The sequence below is a fragment of the Neofelis nebulosa genome, chromosome X (genome assembly GCF_028018385.1).
Source record: "Neofelis nebulosa isolate mNeoNeb1 chromosome X, mNeoNeb1.pri, whole genome shotgun sequence".
NCBI lineage: Eukaryota > Metazoa > Chordata > Mammalia > Carnivora > Felidae > Neofelis > Neofelis nebulosa.
The window spans coordinates 36,584,740-36,610,196 of NC_080800.1; the positions used below are offsets into that span (position 1 = coordinate 36,584,740).

Sequence of the window (25,457 nt, forward strand, 5' to 3'; positions counted from 1 at the left end):
GTGAGCTTTTTCGTTGCTTTTTTCTTTCATATCTTATTCAGATTTTGAACATATATGCATTTAAGGAAGATAATTTTGTTCAACTCAGGCCACTTTGTATTTGGTAGAATGAATTTTCACTAAAAATGATTGAACTCTGCTGTTTCAACACTCCTGTAGATTCAACCTTGCCCTCTTTTTTTTTTTTTTTTTGGTAAGGCTTTTTTTTTTTTTTTTTTTTTTTAATTTTTGGGACAGACAGAGACAGAGCATGAACGGGGGAGGGGCAGAGAGAGAGGGAGACACAGAATCGGAAACAGGCTCCAGGCTCCGAGCCATCAGCCCAGAGCCTGACGCGGGGCTCGAACTCACAGACCGCGAGATCGTGACCTGGCTGAAGTCGGACGCTTAACCGACTGCGCCACCCAGGCGCCCCAAGGCTTTTTTTTTTTTTTAATGTTTATTTATTTTGAGAGGGAGAGAGAGAGCACGAGTGGGGGAGAGATAGAGAGAGAGGGAGAGAGAATACCAAGCAGGCTCTGCACTGTCAGCACAGAGCCTGAGGTGGGGCTCAAACCTAACAACTGTGAGATCATGACCTGAACCGAAATAAAAAATTGGACCCTTAACTGACTGAGCCACCCAGGTGCCCCTTGCCCTCCTTTTTTTAATGCTATAAAGTCAAGGAACTAGCAAAAGCTGCAGTGGCCCTTAGGAGAGGCCTGGAGCCAGGCAAAAAGAGCAGGGACAGTTGGCCCAAGTACCAGTAGACCATTAGGTCTCTGGCTCTGTGCTTAGAGTACACTTTTCCCTATGGATGAAGCTGTAAACAAGTCATAGACTAAGAGAATTTTACATCGAGAAAAGGGCAATCTCCTCAATCTTGGCTATTTGCTCAAGTGTAGGTGTGACATTATTGGACACGTGACAGGTGTCCCAGCAATCCCACCTAGAAAACTGATTTGAGGATTAACACAACAATCTGCACAAACTGAACCACAGAACTCAGCAGGTACACAGCACAGAGAGGTGAACTGGGGGAGAGAGAAGCCACGGAGGGCAGGGAGCTATTTTTGCTTGTGGAGAGAGGATGGAAATGGGGAGAGTATGGGAAAGGCATTCCCCCCCCCCCAAAAGCAGCTGGACAGAAAAAGGAAAAGTGGAAACAGCCATAAGGGCCTAAACAAAAAAGGGAGAAAGGAGAAAGGAGAGGGTTTAAATTCCATTAACACTCTATAAACAGGGGAGAGCAGAGTCTGAAGCTCTGCAGCTCGATACCTGGTAGTGCTCTTGTGGGAAGGGCGAATCCCTGGGATCAGAGTGAAGTCCGGAGGTCTTTAGACCACACAGGGAGAGGCGGTTCCCCTGCTGGGAGGACATTTGGTAGAGGCGGTGCAGCCTCCCCACAGGCAAAGGTCCCAGCAGACCCTGGAGAATGGCTACACTTGTTGGTGTTGGAACAAGGACATTAAGAGATGGTAAAGCCTGATGCCAGATGTGTGTTGTGATTTGCCATAAACCCTGAAACACTGCTACAACATGATTGCACAAACTTTTTCTGGGGCGGGCTGGCGCCTGGCTGCAATCTCTGGGAATTGGCAGTGGCATGGTCTCGCAAACGTTCCTGGGGGCGGGATGGCACCCGGCCATTGCTCAGCAAGACCCTCTCTCAGAGGGTCAGAATGGGTCAAAGCCACAGTCCCTCGGAAGTAAGGGATTGGGAAACAGTCCCATCTGAGATAAAACTCAGGAAGGAAGTGCCACCTGGCAGCCTGATGGCTTGGTCACGGACAGTTTATAAGCGGGGAGTGGACAGAAGCTGAAGACAAAGGAGGAGTGCTTGATTGCCAGTCCAGGAGAGCACAGAGTTCTGACACTAGAGACTAGGTAGCCGTGTGATGCCATTTTCACCCCTCCCACGCATGTGCATACACACCTACAAGAGCGACAACAATCCACCCCAGTAAACTAAGCACCACCGTCTAGTGGAGAACGGAGCCATTATACTAATCCCTGCCTGCCCAACTGGGCCAACCCCGCTCTTGAGGAACACCACAAGTCTCTCCTCCTGCTTAGTTTACAGACTATACAGTGCTTCATAGTTTGACTTCTAGGGGAAACGGGATGTAATTTCAATCGTATTTGATTCTGTTCACTGGTCCATCTGTTCAATTTTTTTTCTTTTACTTTTCCTATTCTTGAATACAGAAAGAAAATTTATTTTTATTTTCCATTTTCATTAAATATTTCCCTTTAATTTTTTCTACTATATTTTTTACTTTTTTGTAAATTTTTAAAATTCTATTATACTTCCATGATTTCATTTTATTCTATTTTATTGTATCCATTTTTTCAAATTTTCAAACATTTTCCTCTTTTTTCCCCTTTTCTTATCTTTCCCTTTTTTCTCTAATCTATCAAGTTTTTTTTTTCAACAACTAGACCAAAACACACCTAGGATCTAGCATCTTGTGTTTGATTTTTTGTATGTTGTTTTCAATTTTTTTTTTATTTTTTTAAAAGTTTATTTATGTTTGACACAGAGACAGAGCATGAATGGGGAAGGTCAGAGAGAGAGGGAGACACAGAATGTGAAGCAGGCTCCAGGCTCTGAGCTATCAGCACAGAGCCCGACACGGGGCTCGAACTCACGGACCGTGATATCATGACCTGAGCCGAAGTCGGATGCTTAACCGACTGAGTCACCCAGGTGCCCCTGTTTTTAACTTTTTAATTTTAGTTTGTTTTTACTTTAATTCCATTTCTTCCTTCAAAATGACAAAACGAAAGAATTCACCCCAAAAGAAAGAACAGGAAGAAATGACAGCCAGGGACTCAATCAACACAGATACAAGTAAGATGTCTGAACCAGAATTTAGAATCACAATAATAAGAATACTAGCTGGTGTTGAAAATAGATTAGAATCCCTTTCCGCAGAGATGAAGTAAAAACTAGTCAGGATGAAATAAAAAACGCTATTAACTGAGCTGCAATCTCAAATAGCTGACACAGCGGCAAGGATGGATGAAGCAGAGTAGTGAATCAGTGATATAGAGGACAAACTTATGGAGACTAATGAAGCAGAAAAAAAGAGGGGGACTAAGGCAAAAGAGCACAAAATAAGAGAACTCAGTGACTCATTAAAAAGGAATAACATCAGAATCATAGGGGTCCCAGAAGATGAAGAAAGAGAAATAGGGGTAGAAGGTTTATGTGAGCAAATCATAGAAGAAATTTTCCTAACCTTAGGAAAGACACAGACATCAAAATCCAGGAAGCACAGAGGACTCCCATTAGATTCAACAAAACCCAACCATCAACAAGGCATATCATAGTCAAATTCACAAACTACTTGGGCAAGGAAAGAATCGTGAAAGGAGCAAAGGAAAAAAAGTCCTTACCCTACAAGGGATGACAGATCAGGTTTGCAGCAGACCTATCCACAGAAACTTGACAGGCCAGAAAGGAGTGGCAGGATATATTCAATGTGCTGAATCAGAAAAATATGTAGCCAAGAATTCTTTATCCAGCAAGGTTGTCATTCAAAATAGAAGGAAAGATAAAAAGTTTCCCAGACAAACAAAAATTAAAGGAGTTCGTGACCACTAAATCAGCCCTGCAAAAAATTTTAAGGGGGACTCTTTGAGGGGAGAAGAGACAAAAGAACAAAAACCAAAACCAAAAAAACCCCACAAAAAGACCAAAAGCAACAAAGACTAGAAAGGACCAGAGAACACCACCAGAAATTCCAACTCTACAGGCAACATAATAGCAATAAATTCATGTATTTCAGTACTCACTCTAAACGTCAATGGACTAAATGCTCCAATCAAAAGATATAGGGTAACAGAATGGATAAGAAAACAAGATCCATCCATCAGGGTCCCTGAGTGGCTCAGTTGGTTAAGTGTCCAACTTTGGCTCAGGCCATGATCTCGCAGTTTGTGAGTTCAAGTCCCACATGGGGCTCTATGCTGACAGCTCAGAGCCTGGAGCCTGCTTTGGACTCTGTGTCTCCCCCTCTCTCTGCCCCTCCCATGTTCATGCTCTGTCTCTCTCTGTCTCTTGATAATAAACTTAAAAATAAATATTTTCTTAAAAAAAGAAAACAAGATCCATCCATATGCTGTTTACAAGAGACCCATTTTAGACCTAAAGACACCTTCAGGTTGAAAATAAGGGGATGAAGAACCATCTATCATGCTAATGGTCACCAAATGAAAGCCAGAGTAGCCATACTTCTATCAGACAATCTAGATTTTAAAATAAAGACTGTAACAAGAGATGAAGAATGGCATTATATCATAATTAAGGGGTCTATCCCTTAATTAACCAAGAAGATCTAACAATTGTAAACATTTATGCTCTAGATGTGGAAGCACCCAAATATATAATCAGTTAATCACAAACATAAAGAAACTCATTGAGGGGTGCCTGGGTGGCTCAGTCAGTAAAGTATCCAACTTCAGCTCAGGTCATGATCTCACAGTTGATGGGCTCAAGCCCCACGTCGGGTTCTGTGCTGACAGCTCAGAGCCTGGAGCCTGTTTCAGATTCTGTGTCTACCTCTCTCTCTCTGTCCCTCCTCTGCTGGCATGCTCTCTCTCAAAAACAAATAAAAATGTTAAAAAAAAAAAAAAGAAACTCATTGATAATACTACCATAATAGTAGGGGGCTACAACACCCCACTTACAACAATGGATAGATCATCTAAGCAGAAAATCAACAAGGAAATAATGGCTTTCAATGACACACTGGACCGGACGGACTTAACAGATTTATTCAGAACATTTCATCCTAAAGCAGCAGAATATACATTCTTCTCCAGGGCACATGGAACATTCTCCAGAATAGATCACATACTGGGACACAGATCAGCCCTCAACAAGTACAAAAAGATCGAGATCATACCGTGCATATTTTCAGACCACAACGCTATGAAACTCGAAATCAACCACAAGAAAAAATGTGGAAAGATAACAAATACTTGGAGACTAAAGAACATCCTACTAAAGAATGAATGGGCTACACAAGAAGTTAAAGAGGAAATTAAAAAGTACATGGAAGCCAATGAAAATCATAACACCACAGCCCAAAACCTCTGGGACACAGCAAAGGCGGTCACAAGAGGGAAGTATATAGGAATCCAGGCCTTCCTAAAGAAGGAAGAAAGGACTCAGACACACAACCTAACCTTACACCTTAAAGAACTAGAAAAATAACAGCAAATAAAGCCCAAAACCAGCATAAGGCAGGAAATAATAAAGATTAGAGCAGAAATCAATGCTATCAAAACAAAAAAAACAAAAAATCCCAGAACAGATCAATGGAACCAGAAGCTGGTTCTCTGAAAGAATTAACAAAATTGATAAACCCCTAGCCAGTTTGATCAAAAAGAAAAGGGAAAAGACCCAAATAAATAAAATCAAGAATGAAAGAGGAGAAATCACAACCAACACAGCAGAAATAAAAACAATAATAAGAGAATATTATGAGCAACTATATGCCAACAAAATGGGCAATCTGGAAGAAATGGGACAAATTACTAGAAACATATAAACTACCAAAACTGAAACAGGAAAAAATAGAAAATTTGAACAGACCCATAACCAGTAAAGAAATCTAATTAGTAATAAAAAAAAATCTCCCAGAAAAACAAGAGTCCAGGGTCGGATGGCTTTCCAGGGGCATTATACCAAACATTTAAATAAGAGTTACACCTATCCTTTGAAGCTGTTCCAAAAAAATAGAAACGTAAGGAAAACTTCCAAACTCATTCTATGAAGCCAGCATTAACTTGATTCCAAAACCAGACAAAGACCCCACTAAAAAGGAGAACTACAGACCAATTTCTCTGATGAACATGGATGTAAAAATCCTCAACCAGATCCAACCAGATCCAACAATACATTAAAAGAATTATTCACCACGACCAAGTGGGATTTACACCTGGGATGCAGGGCTGGTTCAATATCCGTAAAACAATCAATGTGATTCATCACATCAATAAAAGAAAGGACAAGAACCACATGATCCTCTTAATAGATGCAGAGAAAGCATTTGACAAAATACAGCATCCTTTCTTGATAAAAACCCTCAGGAAAGTAGGGACAGAAGGATCAAACCTCAAGATCATAAAAGCCATATATGAAAGACCCACCACTAATATCATTCACAATAGGGAAAAACTGACAGCTTTCCCCCAAAGGTCAGAAACACGACAGGGATGTTCACTCTGGCCATTGTTATTCAACATAGTATTGGAAGTCTTAGCCTCAGCAATCAGACAACACAAAGGAGTAAAAGTCATCAAAATTGGCCAGGAGGAAGTCAAACTTTCACTCTTCATAGATGACATGATACTCTAAGTGGAAAACCCAAAAGATTCCACCAAAAAACTGATAGAACTGATCCATGAATTCAGCAAAGTTGTAGGATATAAAATCAATGCACAGAAATCAGTTGCATTCCTATGCACCTATAATGAAGCAACAGAAAGAGAAATCAAGGAATCGATCCCATTTATAAAACCATAAAATACCTAGGAAGAAATCTAACCAAAGAGGTGAAAAACCTATACACTGAAAACTATAGAAAGCTTATGAAGGAAATTGAAGAAGACACAAAGAAATGGAAAAATATTTCATGCCCATGAATTGGAAGAATATTGTTAAAATGTTGATACTACCCAAAGCAATCTACATATTCAATGCAATCCCTATCAAAATAACACCAGCATTCTTCACAGAGCTAGAACAAACAATCCTAAAATTTGTATGGAACCAGAAAAGACCCCAAAGAGCCAAAGCAATATTGAAAAAAAAAAAAACCCAAAGCTGGAGGTATCACAATCCCAGACTTCAAGATGTATAACAGAACTATCATCATCAAGGCAGTATGGTACTGGCACAAAAACGGACACTCAGATCAATGGAACAGAATATAAGATGGACCCACAAACATATGGCCAACTAATCTTTGACAAAGCTGGAAAGAATATCCAATGGAATAAAGACAGTCACTTCATCAAATGGCACTGGGAAAACTGGATAGCGACATGCAGAAAAATGAACCTGGACCACTTTCTTACACCAGACACAAAAATAAACTCAAATGGATGAAAGACCTAAATGTAAGACAGTAAGCCATCAAAATCCTAGAGGAGAAAGCAGGCAAAAACCTCTTTGACCTCGGCTGCAACAACTTCTGACTCAACATGTCTCCGGAGGTGAAGGAAACAAAAGCAAAAATGAACTATTGGGACCTCATCAAAATAAAAAGCTTCTGCATAGCGAAGGAAACAACCAGCAAAACTAAAAGGCAACTGATGGAATGGGAGAGGATATTTGCAAACGATATATCAGATAAAGGGTTAGTATCCAAAATCTATAAAGAACTTATCAAACTCAACACCCAAAAAACAAATAATCCAGTGAAGAAATGGGCAAAAGACATGAATAGACACTTCTCCAAAGAAGACATCCAGATGGCCAACAGACGCATGAAAAAATGTTCAACATCACTCATCAGCAGGGAAATACAAATCAAAACCACAATGAGATACCACCCCACACCTGTCAGAATGGCTAACATGAACAACTCAGGCAACAGCAGATGTTGGTGAGGATGCGGAGAAAAAGGGTCTCTTTTCCACTGCTGGTGGGAATGCAAACTGGTGCAGTCACCCTGGAAAACAGTATGGAGGTTCCTCAAAAAATTAAAAATAACACTACCCTATGACCCAGAAGTTGCACTACTAGGCATTTATCCAAGGGATACAGGTATGCTGTTTCGAAGGGACACATGCACCCCATGTTTATAGCAGCACTATCAACAATAGCCAAAGTATGGAAAGAAGCCAAATGTCGATCGATGGATGAATGGATAAAGAAGATGTGGTATAAATATACAATGGAGTATTACTCGGCAATCCAAAAGAATGAAATCTTGCCATTTGCAAGTATGTGGATGGAACTAGAGGGTATTATGCTAAGCGAAATTAGTCAATCAGAGAAAGACAAATATCATATGACTTCACTCATATGAGAACTTGAAGAGACAAAACAGATGAACATAAGGGAAGAGAAGCAAAAATAATATAAAAACAGGGAAGGAGAAAAAAATAAGAGACTCTTAAATATGGAGAACAAACAGAGGGTTACTGGTGGGGTTGTGGGAGGGGGGGATGGGCTATATGGGTAAGGGGCATTAAGGAATCTACTCTTGAAATCATTGTTGCACTGTCGGCTAACTTTGTTGTAAATTAAAAATAAATTAATTAATTTAAAAAAAAGAGAATGAAGCAAGAGGCTTCAAGCATGCAGGCTGGGGCTCCAGTCCCAATGAGTGACTGTGTGTGCATGTAAGTGTGAGCACTCACGTGGTGGGCTTAAACTCGTTACCTTCAAAACACAGAAAAGATCATTTTGAGTGGACGTGGGTGAAGAAAATTAAAACTGAAATGAGGACAATCAGAAGGAAATCTTGTGTGCAATCTGTAACATCCAATCCTGCTGTGAAAAAGATGCCATCGGCAAGTTGTATTGCCCCACACAGGCTGGCAGGATTAAAGCTGCAGAGAAAGAAATTCTGAGAAGGAAATTCATTTATATTGAAATGCCATTCACAGATTGTGTGGTAATCTAAACTACTAAAATTTAAAGCCTTAGCTTTAAAACTGCATGAGGATGATAGCCGGTATGTTGTCAAGTGAGTTTTGACCTAGTTTTCACATCTAGAGATTTTGCAGAGATCTTTTCTGTCGTTCTTAATATAGTAATGATTTCTGCTGGACAGAGACGATTGAATCCCCACATGGACAGATAACACTGCTGGTTTTCTGGTTTTTAAGTGAGTTAAGGTGGTTTTGCGTGTTGTACAGGGTGAATTATAAATATATCCAGAATGACTTTTGCAAGGCAGTTCTGCTTCTAAGCTGCTCCAAGGGCTGGTGTGAGACTGGCTGAATGAAGAACAACATCTGGGGAGCTTGTTGAAAAACCCAGTTTCTGGGTCCCTCTCCTGGAAACTGAGCATGGAGGTGGTGTGTCCAGGAGTAACTTTTTGTTTTTTAAGTGCCACATGCGACCACAGTGGAGTTTGAAAACCATTTCCACAGTGCACTGTTGTGCTTTGAATGGAAACTGTGGCCGGGGCGATTGCCAAACTTTAAAACTATAGACAGGAATACAGACAAACAGTGGCGCCTGGGTGGCTCAGTTGGTTAAGGGTCTGACTTTTGATTTCATCTCAGGTCATGTGTTAGAGCCCTGAGTCAGGCTCTGCGCTGACGATGCAAAGCCCACTTGGGATTCTCTTTCTCCCTCTCTGCCTCTCCCCTGCTCATGTTCTTTCTCCCCCCAAATAAATAAACTTAAAAAAAAAAAGAATACAGACAAATATGACACCCACGTACCTACTACTCTGAACTGCCATATTTGCTTCAAGTATTACTTCCATCAAAAGAAATCTGGGGGGGGGGGGGGCACCTGAGTGGCTCAGTTGGTTAGGCATCTGATTTCGCTCAGGTCATGATCTCACGGTTCGTGAGTTTGAGCCCCATGTTGGGCTCTGTGCTGACAGCTCAGAGCCTGGAGCCTGCTTCACATTCTGTGTCTCCCTCTCTCTCTCTGCCCCACCCCTGCTCGTGCTCTGTCTTTCTCAAAAATAAACAAACATTTAAAAAAGGGAGAGAGAAATTGGTATTATGATAAAGTCCCTCTTTCCCCAGTGTTCAGCCCCATTCTCTTACCCTGCTTCACAGGCCACCACTGTCATGATTTGGTGTGTGCCCTTCAGGCACAGTCTGTAATGGTGCACAACCTTGCTGACAGGTGGCCAGTTCAAGAGGCCACGGCAAACCTAGGGTGGCAGTTTCACGGGAAGGATGGGCAGGGATGTTTCTCCAGAGAAGAGCCGGGAGGATCTTAACCAATTCCAAGGAAAAAGGAAAACATCCTGTACATTCAGGAACACTGAGGATGTACTGTGTGAGCAAAATGACCACAGCATCACATTTTCTAGCAAAGGCGCCAGGGTCCAAAGGAATGGATGGTGTTTCTCCAGAAGTGATAATGGGGTTCTGGGTTAGAAATGGCATTCTCCACAAAAATATTAGGAAGTGGTAGGGCACCTGGCTGGCTCAGTCAGAGGAGCGTGCAACTCTTGACCTCAGGATTGTGAGTTTGAGCCCCACGTGTAGAGATTAAAAAAAATAAACTTAAAAAAAAATAGGAAATGGTAGAGCATAAGAAGTTATTATGGTCACCAAACTACTTAATTTGTAATTGATCATTTCTAAATTGTGTTAATTAGGCATTAAAATGTAATTTACTTTAATAAACCCATTAAAAAAAAATAAAGAAATGCTGTTCTCCACAGACGTGGGGTATACCATGACTGCCTTCCATCATTTGTGCAAACAAGATTCCTAGTCACCTGCTGTTTCTCACCTGTGATTAGAGTCTCAGGAGTGAGAGGAGAATGGTTTCTGTCAAATTTTCCTTTCAGGAAAGGAAAAGTACTGAGCCCTAGCTTTGCAACTAGGGAGCTTTGATTCTGCCCAAGACAATTCCTCTTAGCTTTAAGTCTGCCATCCCCGCAGCCCACCATGCAATAATATTCCCCGGACAAATAATGACAAATGAAATAGCACTTTAAGCCATCTGTTCGAGTTGGTGCATTTTGCCTCTGGTGTTTATAAACCTGCTGCAGTAAAAAGCAAAAACAAAGCCCTGCGTTTAGCAAAAGGCATGGCTGGGTGAGCAGCCAGAAATAATTTCCATCTCAGAAAGAAACACGACTTAATTTATTTTTATCCAAGATGTTTCAGGAGGTGTGTTTTGCTTTAGAGCAACAAATGCAGTATGCTCTGGAATTGCCAGTCTGTCCTTTCCGAAACGCAAGGAGAATGTGGGGGTGTCACAATGTTGGGGTCATGCTTTTATGTCTAAATTTGGCTCTGTTGCTGAAATTAGAACTAAGAATCTTCTGGAACATCTGCCTAACCAGTTCACCAAGTGGTTCCTGGTGGTGCCTGGGAAATGATGTTCATGGATGATCATCGGAGGTTGGCTTTGTGTTTTGTCTGCGTTGGAAAATCCCAATGGGGACTTCTCATTATTGCTTGGCTCAGGAACCTCACAAGGTAGCATTACATTTATTTGGTGTTTTCTACAGAACCGGACGACGTGAAAAGGTTGGATTAGCTAGTTCTCAGTGAGCTGTAGGGCAGCTCTAACCCATGTAACCTTTCGAGGAAGGTCAAATGTCCCCCAGAACGGGGGAAGCAATTTGGGGTCAGAATGTTTACAAGACTTTCCTGGGTTTGGTTGCTCGGCAGGGAGACGGAAAAAACAAAAACTCGTTTCCTTTGTCTCAAACTATTGGTCAAATAAGTAAAACAAACAGGAGGCAGCATTTCAAATGCACGTGGTGGGGGGAGGGGTTCGGGAAGAGCGCTGACAGGGTGCCGCTGTGTCACCTGGCAATGTTCAATGACAAAATGTCTCACGTGCAGCACCGGGGACAAACGAGTACGGTTTTATGGGTTTGAAGAGATCACTGGCACTCACAGCAGCTTGGGCACTACTTTGTAATCAGTTCTACCCCCCACGGGACAACTGCTGCGTACCCAGAGGGGAGAACATGAAAGACGTTTTTGTCCAGAAACGTCTTCCTGGCTCTTTCGAAGAAAACAAAGGAGCGGCTGCGCTTTCAGTGTGTGCGGTGGTGCGTGTCGGACACAGTTCGACAGAAGGAAACGGACTTGCGATGATTGAAAGTTATTAATACATATTAATGAATAAACGCCAGTAACTGTTGGGTTTTTAAAAAATAGGTGATCCTTTTTCTTCTGCTTTCTTCATTTATTACCACAGCAGAAAATGTAATGAAACTGCATAAAACTGGTACTGCAGAAAGTAAGTGCAGAGCAGCGATGTCTGGAGCAGCAATGCTGCAGCTTCTAGAAAAGCCTCCCCACCACCACTCCCTTTCAGAATTTTTTATGTTTTAATTTACTTTATTTATTTATTTTTTTAAGAAGGCTCCACTCCCAATGTCGGGCTTAAACTCACCACTGGGAGAGCAAGAGTCACATGCTCTACAGACAGAGGCGGCCAGGCGCCCTCCTTTCAGGATTTTTTAAATCATTTTTTAACAATGAAGAGCCACTTGAAAATGATGGCCTGGCGGACGATTCTACGCTCTGGTAAAGACCACCCTTGCCTGAAACTGCAAGCATAAGGAAATGAATATTGAAGCGTGTCCTCAATCATGTGATTTCTCTCAGTTTTCTTTACCCTGTGTCTGCTCCTCCTCCGCCGGGTCACTAAGTCCCCGTATTTGACGTCTTGTTAACTCCCTTACACTCCACTGGTCCTGTTTGCAAGTCCCTCCGCATGGGGTTGAGCAGTGACTAAATTAGTTAACAATGCTCCCCCGGAATCGAACCAATTGAACCCTCACGGTTTGACTCCAGAGTGCAAACGCCCAGGGATCAATTGGACCACATTCTTTGTCACAGCTTTGGTCAGCTGGCACTGGCTTGATTTAGTGAATAGATGCTTCAACCACATCAAATTTGACTTATGGTCTTTATGTAAAATCTGCCTGATGACACAGAAGCACTTTTTGTAATTTTTTTAAATGTTTATTTTTGAGAGAGAGAGAAAGAGAGACTGGGAGGGGTGGGGGTGGGGATAGAAGATTGGAAGCCGGCTCCGCATTGACAGCAGAGAGCCCCGATGGGGGGCTCAAACTCACTGAACCATGAGCTCTCGATCCAAGCTGAAGTCCGATGCTCAACCGACTAACCCACCTAGGCACCCATGTAATTTTTTTTAAACCCTTCATGAACAGCGATTGGGGTAGGTTCGCTCTGGGCTTCCTTAAGGACCTTACAAAGCCCTTGCTACCCTCGGACAGCAGCTGTTTTGAGCACTGGCTGCTATCGCTACACCTTAGAAGCCACGTGAGTTCCAGCTAAAATGCACAGTGTACAATGTATCAAGGACAAGCAGAAGTCTTAATAAGTTGGTTTCCTGTACTGGATCCAAACAAGTCTGATTGATCAAATGGGGAGTAATGAAGCCTCCTCCTGAAAAATGGTTTTGTTTCCTTCTATTTTCCTATACCTTCAGCCTATTAACGAATTTTAGGGTAAAAAATTAGAAAGCTGCCCCTAAGTAACTAGTTTTCAACTATGCCAGATATTAACAGTTCAGAAACTGGAAAGCAGCACCAGTCTCTCATTAGCATAATTCTCCTTGATTGCCCACGCATTCTACCCTGGAAGAAAATACATCCCCTCCCCATGGGACTCAAAGTTATTTTCATTTGGAATAAAAATAAATGCAACCCACAAGCATCATTTTCCCCCTAAATTGATCTGTGAGGGGAGATAAACGTTGCTCACCGCTAAGAGATTTCTAGAAGCTACAAGAGATTCTGATTGAACAGTGTGATTTCTAATTAGCCAAAGACTCCAAGGCACCTGGCTGGCTCAGCGGAGCCATGCTCGAGATGTGAGTTCGAGCCCCTCATTGGGTGTGGAGATTACTTAAAAATAAAATCTTTAAAAAAAATGAAAAAAAAAATCTTTAAGAAGTTTCAGGATCTAATGTACAACATGGTGACTATCATTAATAATATGGAATTGTAGACTTGAAAGTTGTTGAGAATAGTTTTAAACATGCTCACAACACATGCACAAGAGCTATGTTTTACATATGTGAAGTGATGGATTTGTTAATTATCTTGGTCTTGGCAATCATTCTACAATATGTATGTATATCAAATCATCATGTTGTACACTTTAACTATATACAGTTATATCTGTCAATTATTACTCAATAAGATTTTAAAGTTTGGGGTGCCTGGGTGGCTCAGTCAGTTGAACGTCTGACTTCAGCTCAGGTCATGATCTCACAGTTCGGGAGTTCGAGCCCCACATCGGGCTTGCTGCTGTCTGTGCATACATAGCCTGCTTCAGATCTTCTGTCCCCTCTCTCTCTGTCCTTCTCTCACTTGCACTCTCTCAAAAATAAATAAAACATTAAAAAAATTTTAATAAGATTTTAAAGTTTGTTTTTAAGTAATCTCTACACTCAACATAGGGCTCAAACTCATGACCCCAAGATCAAGAGTCACATGCCTTCCCAACTGGGAGAGTCACATACTCTCCCAGCCAGGCACCCCAAAGATTCTTTTTTTTTTTCTTTTTAATTTTTAATTTTTTTTTTCAACGTTTTTTTTTTTTAATTTTTAATTTTTAAAGTAATAAAGTTTTTTAAAAGCAAACTAAGGGGCACCTGGGTGGCTCAGTCAGTTAAGTGTCTGACTTCTGTGCTGACAGCTCAGAGCCTGGAGCCTGCTTCGGATTCTGTGTCTCCCTCTCTCTCTGCCCCTCCCTCACTCATGCTCTGTCTCTCTCTTTCTCTCAAAAATAAATAAACATTAAAAAAAAATTAAAAAAGCAAACTGGGAAGAATAATTAAGAAGGAAACAAGGTAACTAGATAGGAATATCCCAGGGGCCCTAAGGGAGGGATCTACGGGGGAGGGTTTCTAAACACTGGGCTGGTCCCCAAACTTCATACTCTGAGGATTTGTCTAGTCAAAATGAGACAAATGTGGGATGCCTGGGTGGGCTCAATCAGTTAGGCATCCAACTCTTTTTTTTTTTGTTTAACGTTTATTTATTTTTGAGAGCGTGCACACAAGGGAGGGAGGGGCAGAAAGGGGAACAGAAGATCCAAAACAGGCTTCATGCTGACAGCAGAGAGCCCAATGTGGGGCTCCACTCAGGAACTGTGAGATCATGACTCAAGCTGAAATCAAGAATCAGATGTCTAATCGACTGAGCCACCTAGGTGCCCAAGCATCCAACTCTTGATTTTGGCTCAGGTCATGATCTCATGGCTCGTGGGATGAGCCCTGCATAGGGCTCCTCGCTGACAGTTTGGAGCCTGCTTGGGATTCTCTTTCCTTCCCTCTCTCTCTCTGCCCCTTCCCCACCCCAAATTTTTAAAATGAGGCAGATGAGGGAAATCAAGACAATACAGTAAGATTTTCATAACTGAATTTGTTCCATTTAGGACTGTCCTATGAGATTATAGGATCTTTGGATCTTTCAAAATTCAAATGTCCATCCTTATATGATGACGATACTAATGGGTTGTTGTTCTTTTTTTAATTCTCTAACTTGCTGAAACGCAAAGTTGGCAAACCAATGTTGGTCTCCTTAAAGAAGAAAAAGTGATTCAGACCTAAACACACATGCACATTGAAAGTGAAGGGATGGATGGGGTGCCCATGGTTTGTGAGTTTGAGCCCCACATCATGCTCTGGGTTGACAGTGCAGAGCCTGCTTGGGATTCTCTATCTTTGTCTGCCCCTCCCCTGCTCTCTCTTTCAAAATAAATAAATAAACATTAAAAAAATAATAAAGTAGGGGTACCCGCCTGGCTCAGTTGGTTAAGCATCTGACTTCAGCTCAGGTCACGATCTCGTGGTTCATGAGTTCGAGCCCCACAGTCAGCTGTCTGCTGCCAGCACACAGCCTGCTTCAGATCCTCTATCCCCTCTCTCTCTGCCCCTCTCCCCTCCCTTGCTCGTGTGTGTGTGTGTGTGTGTGTGTGTGCATGTGTGTGCACATGCACACATGCACACTCTCTCAAAAATAAACATTTTTTAAAAATTTAATAAAATAAAACAAAGACTGTAACGAGACAAAGGAGGACACTATATAAACATAAAGGGAACAATCTAACAAGAAAATATAAGGATTGTAAATATTTATGCACCCCACATGGCAATACCCAAATACATAAAGCAGCAATTAACAAACATTAAGGAAGAAATCAAGAGTTATACAATAATAGTAGGGAACTTTAACACCCCCTTACATAAATGAATAGATCCTCCAAATGGAAAATCAACAAGGAAAGAGTGGCTTTGAATGACACATTGGACCAGATGGATCTAACAGATATATTCAGAACATTCCATCCTAAAACAGCAAAATACACGTTCTTTTCAAGTGCACATGAAACATCCTCCAGAAAAGATCACGTTAAGGCACAAAGCAAGTCTCAACAAATTAAAAAAGACTTATATCATGCATCTTTTCTGATGACAAGGCTATGAAACCAGAAATAAACTACAAGAAAAAAACTTGGAAAGAATAGAAATACATGGAGGTTAAATATCATGCTACTAAACAATGAATGGATCAACCAAGAAATCAAAGGGGAAATAAAAAAATACATAAAGATGAATAAAAATGAATACACAATGGTCTAAAATCTTTGGGATGCAGCAAAAGGTGTTTGAAGACAGAAGGTTATAGCAAAACAGACCTACCTTTCCAAGAAGCAAGAAAAATGTCAAGGAAACAACCTAACCTTATAACAAAAGGAGTTAGGAAAAAAAAGAACAAACAAAAGCCAAAACAAGTAGGAAGGAAATAATAAACATTAGAGCAGAAATAAATGAAATAGAAACTAAAAAACCAAAAAGAACAGATCAATGAAACTAGGAGGTGGTTCTTTGTTTTTTGTTTTATTTATTTACTTTTTAAACATTTATTTATTTTTGAGAGAGCACAAGAAGGGGAGGAGCAGAGGGAGGAGACACAGAAGCCAAAGCAGGTTCCAGGCTCTGAGCTGTCAGCACAGAGCCTGATGAGGGACTCAAACCCATCAACCATGAGATCATGACCTGAGCCAAACTCAGACACTCAACCGACTGAGCCACCCAGGCGCCCCAGGAAATGGTTCTTTGAAAAAACCAACAAAGTTAATAAACCTTTAGCTACACTCATAAGAGAGAGAGAGAGAACTCAAAATAAAATCAGAAATGAACAGGAGAAATGGCAACCAACACCACAGAAATGCAAAGGATTGTAAGAAAATATTATGAAAAATTATATGACAACAAATTGGATAACCTAGAAGAAATGCCTAAATTCTGAGAAACACAACCTTCCAAAACTGAATCAGGAAGAAACAGAAAATATGAACAGACCAATTACCAGCAATGAAATTGAATTAGTGATCAACAATTTCCAACAAACAAAAGTCCAGGACCAGATGGCTTTACAGGGGAATTCTACCAAACTTTATTTATTTTTTTTTTTAATTTTTTTTAACCTTTATTTATTTTTGAGACAGAGAGAGAGCATGAACGGGGGAGGGGCAGAGAGAGAGGGAGACACAGAATCGGAAGCAGGTTCCGGGCTCTGAGCCATCAGCCCAGAGCCCGACGCGGGGCTCGAACTCACAGACCGCGAGATTTGTGACCTGAGCTGAAGTCGGCCGCGTAACTGACTGAGCCACCCAGGCGCCCCTCTACCAAACTTTTATTTTATTTTATTTTTTTTTAATTTTTTTTTCAACGTTTTTAATTTATTTTTGGGACAGAGAGAGACAGAGCATGAACGGGGGTGGGGCAGAGAGAGAGGGAGACACAGAATTGGAAACAGGCTCCAGGCTCCGAGCCATCAGCCCAGAGCCTGACGCGGGGCTCGAACTCACGGACCGCGAGATCGTGACCTGGCTGAAGTCGGACGCTTAACCGACTGCGCCACCCAGGCGCCCCTCTACCAAACTTTTAAAGAAGAGTTAATTGGGGCGCCTGGGTGGCTCAGTCGGTTAAGCGGCTGACTTCGGCTCAGGTCACGATCTCATGGTCCGTGAGTTCGAGCCCCGCGTCGGTCTCTGTGCTGACAGCTCAGAGCCTGGATCCTGTTTCGGATTCTGTGTCTCCCTCTCTCTGACCCTCCCCCATTCATGCTCTGTCTCTCTCTGTCTCAAAAATAAATAAACGTTAAAAAAAATTAAAAAAAAAATAAAGAAGAGTTAATACCTATTCTTCTCAAAGTATTCCAAAAATAGACAAGGAAAGAAAGCTTCCAAATTCATTCTATGAGACCAGCATTACCCTGATTCCAAAACCAGATAAAGACACTATAAAAAAAAAGAGAACAGGCCATTATCTCTAATGAACATAGATGCAAAATTTCTCAACAAAATATTAGCAAACCAAATAGAACAATACAATTAAAAAAATCACTCACCACAATCAAGTGGATTTATTCCAGGGATGCAAGAGTAGTTTAATGTTCACAAATCAATCAACATGATACATCACATCAATAAGAGAAAGGATAAAAGCCATATGATCATTTCAATAGATGCAGAAAAAGCATTTGACAAAGTACAATATCCATTCATGATAAAAACTCTCAACAAAGTGTAGAGGAAACATACCTCAACATAATAAAGGTCATAGATGAAAACCTAAAGCTAACATCATACTCAGTGGTGAAAAATGGAGAGCTTTCCCCCGAAAATCAGGAACAAGATAAGGATGTCCACTCTCACCCCTTTTATTCAACATAGTACTGGAAGTCCTGGCCACAGCAATTAAACAACAAAAAGAAATAAAAGGCATCCAAATTGGTAAGGAAAAAACAAAACTTTCAGTATTTGCAGATGACATGATATTATATATAGAAAACATTAAAGACTTCACCAAAAAAGTATCAAAACTGACAAATGAATTTAGTAAAGTCACAGGATACAAAATCAAGATACAGAAATCTGCTGCATTTCTTTTTTAATGTTTTTTTTTTTTTTGAGAGAGAGTGAGAGAGTGCACACACATGTACATGCACACAAGCGGGGGAGGGGCAGGGGGAGAGGAGGAGATGCAGAATCAGAAGCAGGCTCCAGGCCCTGAGCTGTCAGTGCAGAGCCCGACCCAGGGCTAGAACTCAAGAACTGTGAGATCGTGACCTGAGCCGAAACCAAGAGTTGGACGCTTAACCGACTGAGCCACCCAGGCACCCCTGTTGCATTTCTATATACTTGTAATGAAGTAGCAGAAAGAGAAATGAAGAAAACAATCCCATTTACAATTGCACCATAAAGAACAAAAATGCCTATAAATAAACTTAACCAAGGAGATGAAAGCCATGTACTCTGAGAACTATAAAAAACACTGGTGAAAGAAATTGAAGAAAACACAAATGGAAAGACATTCCATGCTCATGGGTTGGAAAAACCAATATTGTTAAAATGTCCAACCCAAAGTAACCTACATATTTAATACAATCCATATCAAAATACCAACTTCTTTTTCACAGTTCTTTTTCACAGAACTAGAACAAACAATCCTAAAATTTATGGAACCACAAAAGACCCTGAATAGCCAAAACGATCCTGACAAAGAAGAACAAAGCTTAAGATATCACAATCTCAGATTTCAAGATATATTACAAAGATGTAGTAATCAAAACAGTACAATACTGGCACAAAAACAGACACATAGATCAAAGGAACAGAATAGAGAGCCCAGAAATAAACCCATGATTATATGGTCAATTAATCTACAACAAAGGAGGCAAGAATATGCAATGGGAAAAAGACAGTCTTTTCAACAAATGGGGAGCATTGGACAGCTACATGCAGAAGAATGAAACTGAACCACTTTCTAATACTATATACAAAAATAAACTCAAAATCAACTTAATTGTGAGACCTGAAACTGTAAAAATCCTGGAAGGGAGCACAGACAGTTACTTCTTTAATATTGGCTGTAGCAACATTTGTCTAGGGATGTCTCCTCAAGCAAGGGAACCAAAAACAAAAATAAACTACTGGAACCACATCAAAAGAAAAAGCTTCTGCACATCAAAGAAACCAGTCAACAAAACAAAAAGGCAGCCTACTGAATGGGAGAAAATATTTGCAGATGACATATCTGATAAAGGGTTAGTATCCAAAATATATAAAGACCTTATACAACTTGAAGAACATTATTTACAGTAAACCACCATTTTAGTAAAAAAAAAAAAAAAAAAAATATATATATATATATATATATATGCCCCCACACACACATAGTTTCTTTTTTTTTTTTTTATTTTTTTTCAATGTTTATTTATTTTTGAGACAGAGAGAGACAGAGCATGAACGGGGGAGGGGCAGAGAGAGAGGGAGACACAGAATCTGAAACAGGCTCCAGGCTCTGAGCTGCCAGCACAGAGCCCGACGCGGGGCTCGAACTCACGGACCGCGAGATCGTGACCTGAGCCGAAGTCGGCCGCTTAACCGACTGAGCCACCCAGGCGCCCCCATAGTTTCTTATTCCTATGACATCTTCAGAATAATTTTTTAAAAACTGGTAACCTCTGAGGGGAAAAAAATGTATGTACATGAACTGACAACAGAAGCGACACACTTTTCAATATAAACCTTTCATACCTTTGCTTTTGTAACTTGTCTATATTATTAACTCAATAATAAAATATAAAAATAAATTACTGTCACTAAAATGACAGAACTATAAAAAACATATATACACCAAAAAAGAAAAAAAATCCAAATCATCCAATTTAAAAATGGGCAGAAGACATGAACAGACATTTCGCCAAAGAAAGGCATCCAGATGGCCAACAGACACATGAAAAGATACTCAATATCACTCATCATCAGGGAAATGCAAATCAAAAGCACAATGAGCTATCACCTCACACCTGTCAGACTGGCTAAAATCAAAAACACGAGAAACAACAGGTGTCAACAAGGACGTGGAAAGGAATGTGCACTGTTCGTGGGAATGCAAACTGGTGCAGCCACTGTGGAAAACAGTATCGAGGCTCCTCAAAACTTAAAAGAGAATTACCATGGGGTGCCTGGGTGGCTCAGTCGGTTGAGCGTCCAACTTCAGCTCAGGTCATGATTTCCTGGTTCATGGGTTCGAGTCCTGCATCGGGCTCTGTGCTGACAGCTCAGAGCCTGGAGCCTACTTCGGATTCTGTGTCTCCCTCTCACTCTGCCCCTCTCCCATTCGCACTCTGTCCCTCTCCCATTCGCACTCTGTCTTTCTCTGCCTCTCAAAAATAAAGAAAAGTAAAAAAAAAAATAATTACCACTAGATACAGTCACTCCACTACTGGGTATTTACCTAAAGAAAACAAAAACACTAATTAAAAAAGAGGGGCACCTGAGTGGCTCAGTCTGTTAAACATCTGACTCAGACTCTAGATCTCAGCTCAGGTCTTTTTTTTTTTTTTTTTTTTTTTTAGCAGTATGAGGGAGTAGGGGTGGGATGGGGGGACTGGTTGGGGGAGGAGAGGCTCAGGGAGAGCCCCACCTGCTGGAGTGTTCAATCCCATGACCCTGGGATCATGATCTGAGCCGAAATCAAGAGTCAGAGGGTCAACCGACTGAACCACCCAGGTGCCGCTCAGCTCGGGTTTTGATCTCAAAGTCATGAGTTCAAGCTCTGTGTTGGGCTTCATGCTGGGCATGGAACCTACTTTTTTAAGAAAAAGGATATATGCACCCTTATGTTTATTGCAGCATAATTTACAGTAGCCAAGATATAAAAACCTATATGTCCATCAATAGATATAAATGGATAGGGAAGATGTGGTATATACATACACGTGTACACACACACACTGGAATACTGCTCAGCCATAAAAAAGAATGAAATCTTGGGACACCTGGGTGGTTCAGTCGGTCGGCTGAGCATTGACTTCAGCTCAGGTCATGATCTCGATGTTCGTGAATTCGAGCCTGGCATTGGGCAAGCTGCTGTCAGCACTAAGCCCGCTTTAGATCCTTTGTCTCCCTCCCTCTGCCCCTCTCCTGCTCGTGCTCTCTCTCTCAAAAATAGATAAAAATTTAAAAAAAATAAAAGAATGAAACCTTGCCATTTGCAACATGGACAGAGAAAGCATAATGCTAAGTGAAAGAAGTCAGAGAGATACAAATACCATATGATTTCCCTCATGTAGAATTTATGAGACAAGGGGCACCTGGGTGGCTCAGTCGGTTGAGCGGCCGACTTCAGCTCAGGTCATGATCTTTCGGTCCATGAGTTCGAGCCCCGCGTCGGGCTCTGTGCTGACAGCTCAGAGCCTGGAGCCTGTTTCAGATTCTGTGTCTCCCTCTCTCTGACCCTCCCCCGTTCATGCTCTGTCTCTCTCTGTCTCAAAAATAAATAAACATTAAAAAAAAATAAAAAAAGAATTTATGAGACAAATGAACAAAGAAAGAACAACAACAACAAAACCAGACTCTTAAATACAGACAACTGGTAGCTACTAGCGGGGGGGGGGGGGGGGGGGGGGGGGGGGGGGAATGGGTGAAACAGGTGAAGGTGATTAAGAGCACACTCATTGTGATGAGCACTGAGTGATGTATAGAATTGAATCACTATATTGTATACCTGAAACTAATATAACACTATGTTAATTATACTGGAATTTAAAATAAAATAAAACAAAATTTTCTTATTTAAAAAAATTTTTTTAACTTTATTTTGAGAGAGCAGGGGAGAGGCAGAGAGAGAGGGAGAGAGAGAATCCCAGGCACTCTGCACTGTCAGCGCAGAGCCTGATGTGGGACTCAACCCATGAACTGCGAGATCATCACTTGAGCAGAGATCGAGAGTTGGATGCATAACCGACTGAGCCACCTGGGTGCCCTAAAACAAAAAATTTTTAACGTGGAACCAGAACTCTGAGGGCAGCTCAGCCATGGTAGGTCAGTTAGTAAATGCTGAATTCCAAGTGACGGGAGTTGGAATGGGGCTGCTTATGTTCACTTGAGCAGCCGATTTACAGTCCCACAAAGGGCAGGGTGGGACAGAGAGGACTGAGGCTGGTTTATCTTCTGTAACTAGAAGACTTAACAGGTCAAAGGACTCCAGGCCACTCAAACCCTACCTTGACATTGTTGTTTACTGATCCACAGGCCCAAGGAGGATTCCCTGCATGTGGATTTGGAGATGGATTCCCCCACCCAGAGATTTCTGGAACTAAAGGGGAGATTGGCTGTCTTTCCTAGAACTGGCAATCACAATGTGCCCATCTGCCTTGGCAAAGAAGGACCACGTTGGTCTGCTCATCCATGGCCTCCATGGCCCTCATTGTCCTGCCCTCCAGTCATTTGTACAAGTTGTCATCCAAGGGGGTATTTGAAGATGAAAATGTGCAGGACCATACTGCTGAAGTGTTACCTTTGTTCCCCCTTCCAGCATTTCCTATTATCCTTGGCTCAGCACAGCACAGCCAGACCAGTCTTGTTCTTTGCTTTAAGGATGTATTAGGAGAAAACAGAGAGAAAGGAGCTGCTTCGGGCATGTGAGTTGTAAAGGCCTGGCGCCTGAGAGAAAACAAAATAACTCCAGGTGGACCTTGTCTGAGTGCCTGATGGGCCCTGAGTTTCCCTGAGCTACGGTAAAGCGCAGGTGCTGGAACACCTGCTCACACCCCAGCATTAGCAGAGAGCACTGGACCCAGAGGAAGTCCCAGATGAGGGATAGACACACACACACACACACACCGCACACACACACAGCAAAGGCACGTGTGTCTCTATTCAAAATCACCAAAATATGGAAACAGCTCAAGTGTTCGAATGGATAAAAAGAATGCAGTACAATTATATCCACATGATGGAATATTATTCAGCCACAAAAAGGAATGAAATCCTGGCACAGGCTACCGCATGCATGAGCCTTGGAAACATTATGCTGAGTGAAAGAAGCCAAAGACCAACTATTCCATGATTCCATCTGTACGAAATATCCAGAATAGGCAAATCCACAGGGACAGAAAGATCAGTGGTTTCCTGGGCCAGGGGAGGGGTAGGGTCAGGGAGTGACTGCCAGTAGGTACTGGTTTCCTTCTGCCCTGGTAAGAATGTTCTGGTTGCACAACAGCATAACGGCACTGAATGCTACTGAACTATATACACTTTAAGATGATTAAAATAGTGACTTTTGCGTTATGCTTATTTTACCACATACACACACACACACACACACACACACACACACACAAACCCATGTGCCTTTCCTGCCTGTGGCTATAAGGAACCCTCTCACCTGCTCATCCCCTCCCCCCAACACACGGGTTCCACAGATAATCTCCTGTACCTTCTCTGTTGGCCAGCCCTTCCTGTCACCTACCCCCCACCCCCACGCCCCAGGTGCCATGCCCATAATGGGCCAGGCCCAGAGGCCTCCCACCGGAACCGGGGCTACGGGGTGTTCGGCTGTGAGGACTGACAGTCGTCATGTTCCTCAGAGTGATTTTCTCACCTAAATCCTTCACTTCTGCCTCCTCACCCCAACCCTCTACTCAGACACTTAAGGACAGCTCTGGAGTAAGGGAAGCTTTGGACAATCTCTTGGAGACCCCTGGGGGGGGGGGGGGGCTGGGTCCCAGGGGTCAAAGACAATGCCTTGTTGAAAACATTAGCTATTCCCATGGCTCCAAGGCCCAAGGCAGCCAGCCTCTAAGGGGGCCACGGCGGGGGGGGGGGGGGGGGGGGGCGGGAAGGTGGGGGGCAGCCCAACCTGCAAACAAGGGCTGTGTGAACCCCATCAGATCATGGGCCCGGCTCAGGGCAGTGTCACGGACACAGGCCCTCCAAAACCCTGAGCCTTCGTGTCCAGCTGGTGTGCCCACCCTGACTCGTGGTCGCGCCGGGTCACAAGCACCCCAGGATCACCTACTAAGCCCCCTCCCTAGTCCCAGACACCCCAAATCACGCTTTAGGAGCCTGAGGGGTGGCAAAGCCCCATGCTTGAGAGGACACCCACCTCACAGACCTCAGCGGACGGCACACCCCCGAGGGGTCCCGACCCTTTGCCCCTGGGGGCCTATGGGTGACGAAAACTCTTCTGTACACCTGAAAGGGCCCCCGGAACTTCAGTGGGGAAGCTGGCCCGCTTCTGAGGCTCCTGCCCCATCTGGCGGGGTCCGCGCGAGCCCCTGCCGGCTTTACCTTGGTTCTGCCGGCATCTACGGTCCACCTGGAGAACTACGGCGCAGGGCACCGGAAGTCCCCGGGAGCGACTCCAGCCGCGAGACGCTGCGGGCCGCTGGACGAGCGAGCGCACGCGGCCCGTGCCTGGGATGAGGATGTGGTGCCCTCTAGAGGCCGCGGGGCCGTACGGCCGGGGACCGGGTGGGCGCTAGAGGGCCTCTGCGCGCCCTAAAGGCTGGCAGGTGCGGGACCTAGGCGGACTGAGAGGCGAACGATTTGTTCAAGGTCATAGGGAGACACAGATCCGAGCCTTCTGGAGTTGGGCCTTTGGTATTCCGCTGCCTCTTGTTAAAGAAAACAAAAAACCCTCGCACACTCATGCCTGCCCGGAGCAATGAAGCTTAAGTGTCAGGGCACTTCATTTGCCCAGGGCCCCAGAAACGTATTCACATGGTCGTGTTTGTTTCTACGATTTGCAGAAGTGAACCATTTGAGCTGTAATTTAACAGATCTTAACAGATCGCTCTCTTCCCGCTCTCTCTGTCACACTTCCCCTCCGGTCCTGGAGAGGCCAAGGGCCTTTGGGGGCTGGCTAAGGGGAAGTTGAGTTGAGGATACATTTAATGTGCCTTTAATGAGAACTGTTTACATATGTAGTTATTACTGGCCATCCTGGGGTAGGA

The 25,457-nt window shown here is 42.7% G+C and overlaps 1 long non-coding RNA gene across 1 annotated transcript in view; it reads right to left on the reverse strand.

Annotated features, from left to right (window-relative positions):
- The window catches only part of LOC131503069 (uncharacterized), a 29,651-nt gene extending 4,510 nt beyond the window's left edge, over positions 1–25,141 (reverse strand). Inside the window, exon 1 of the long non-coding RNA XR_009257298.1 lies at positions 24,793–25,141. This is a non-coding gene — a long non-coding RNA (uncharacterized LOC131503069). The remainder of the gene's footprint in view (positions 1–24,792) is intronic.
- Between the last annotated feature and the right edge of the window lie 316 nt (positions 25,142–25,457).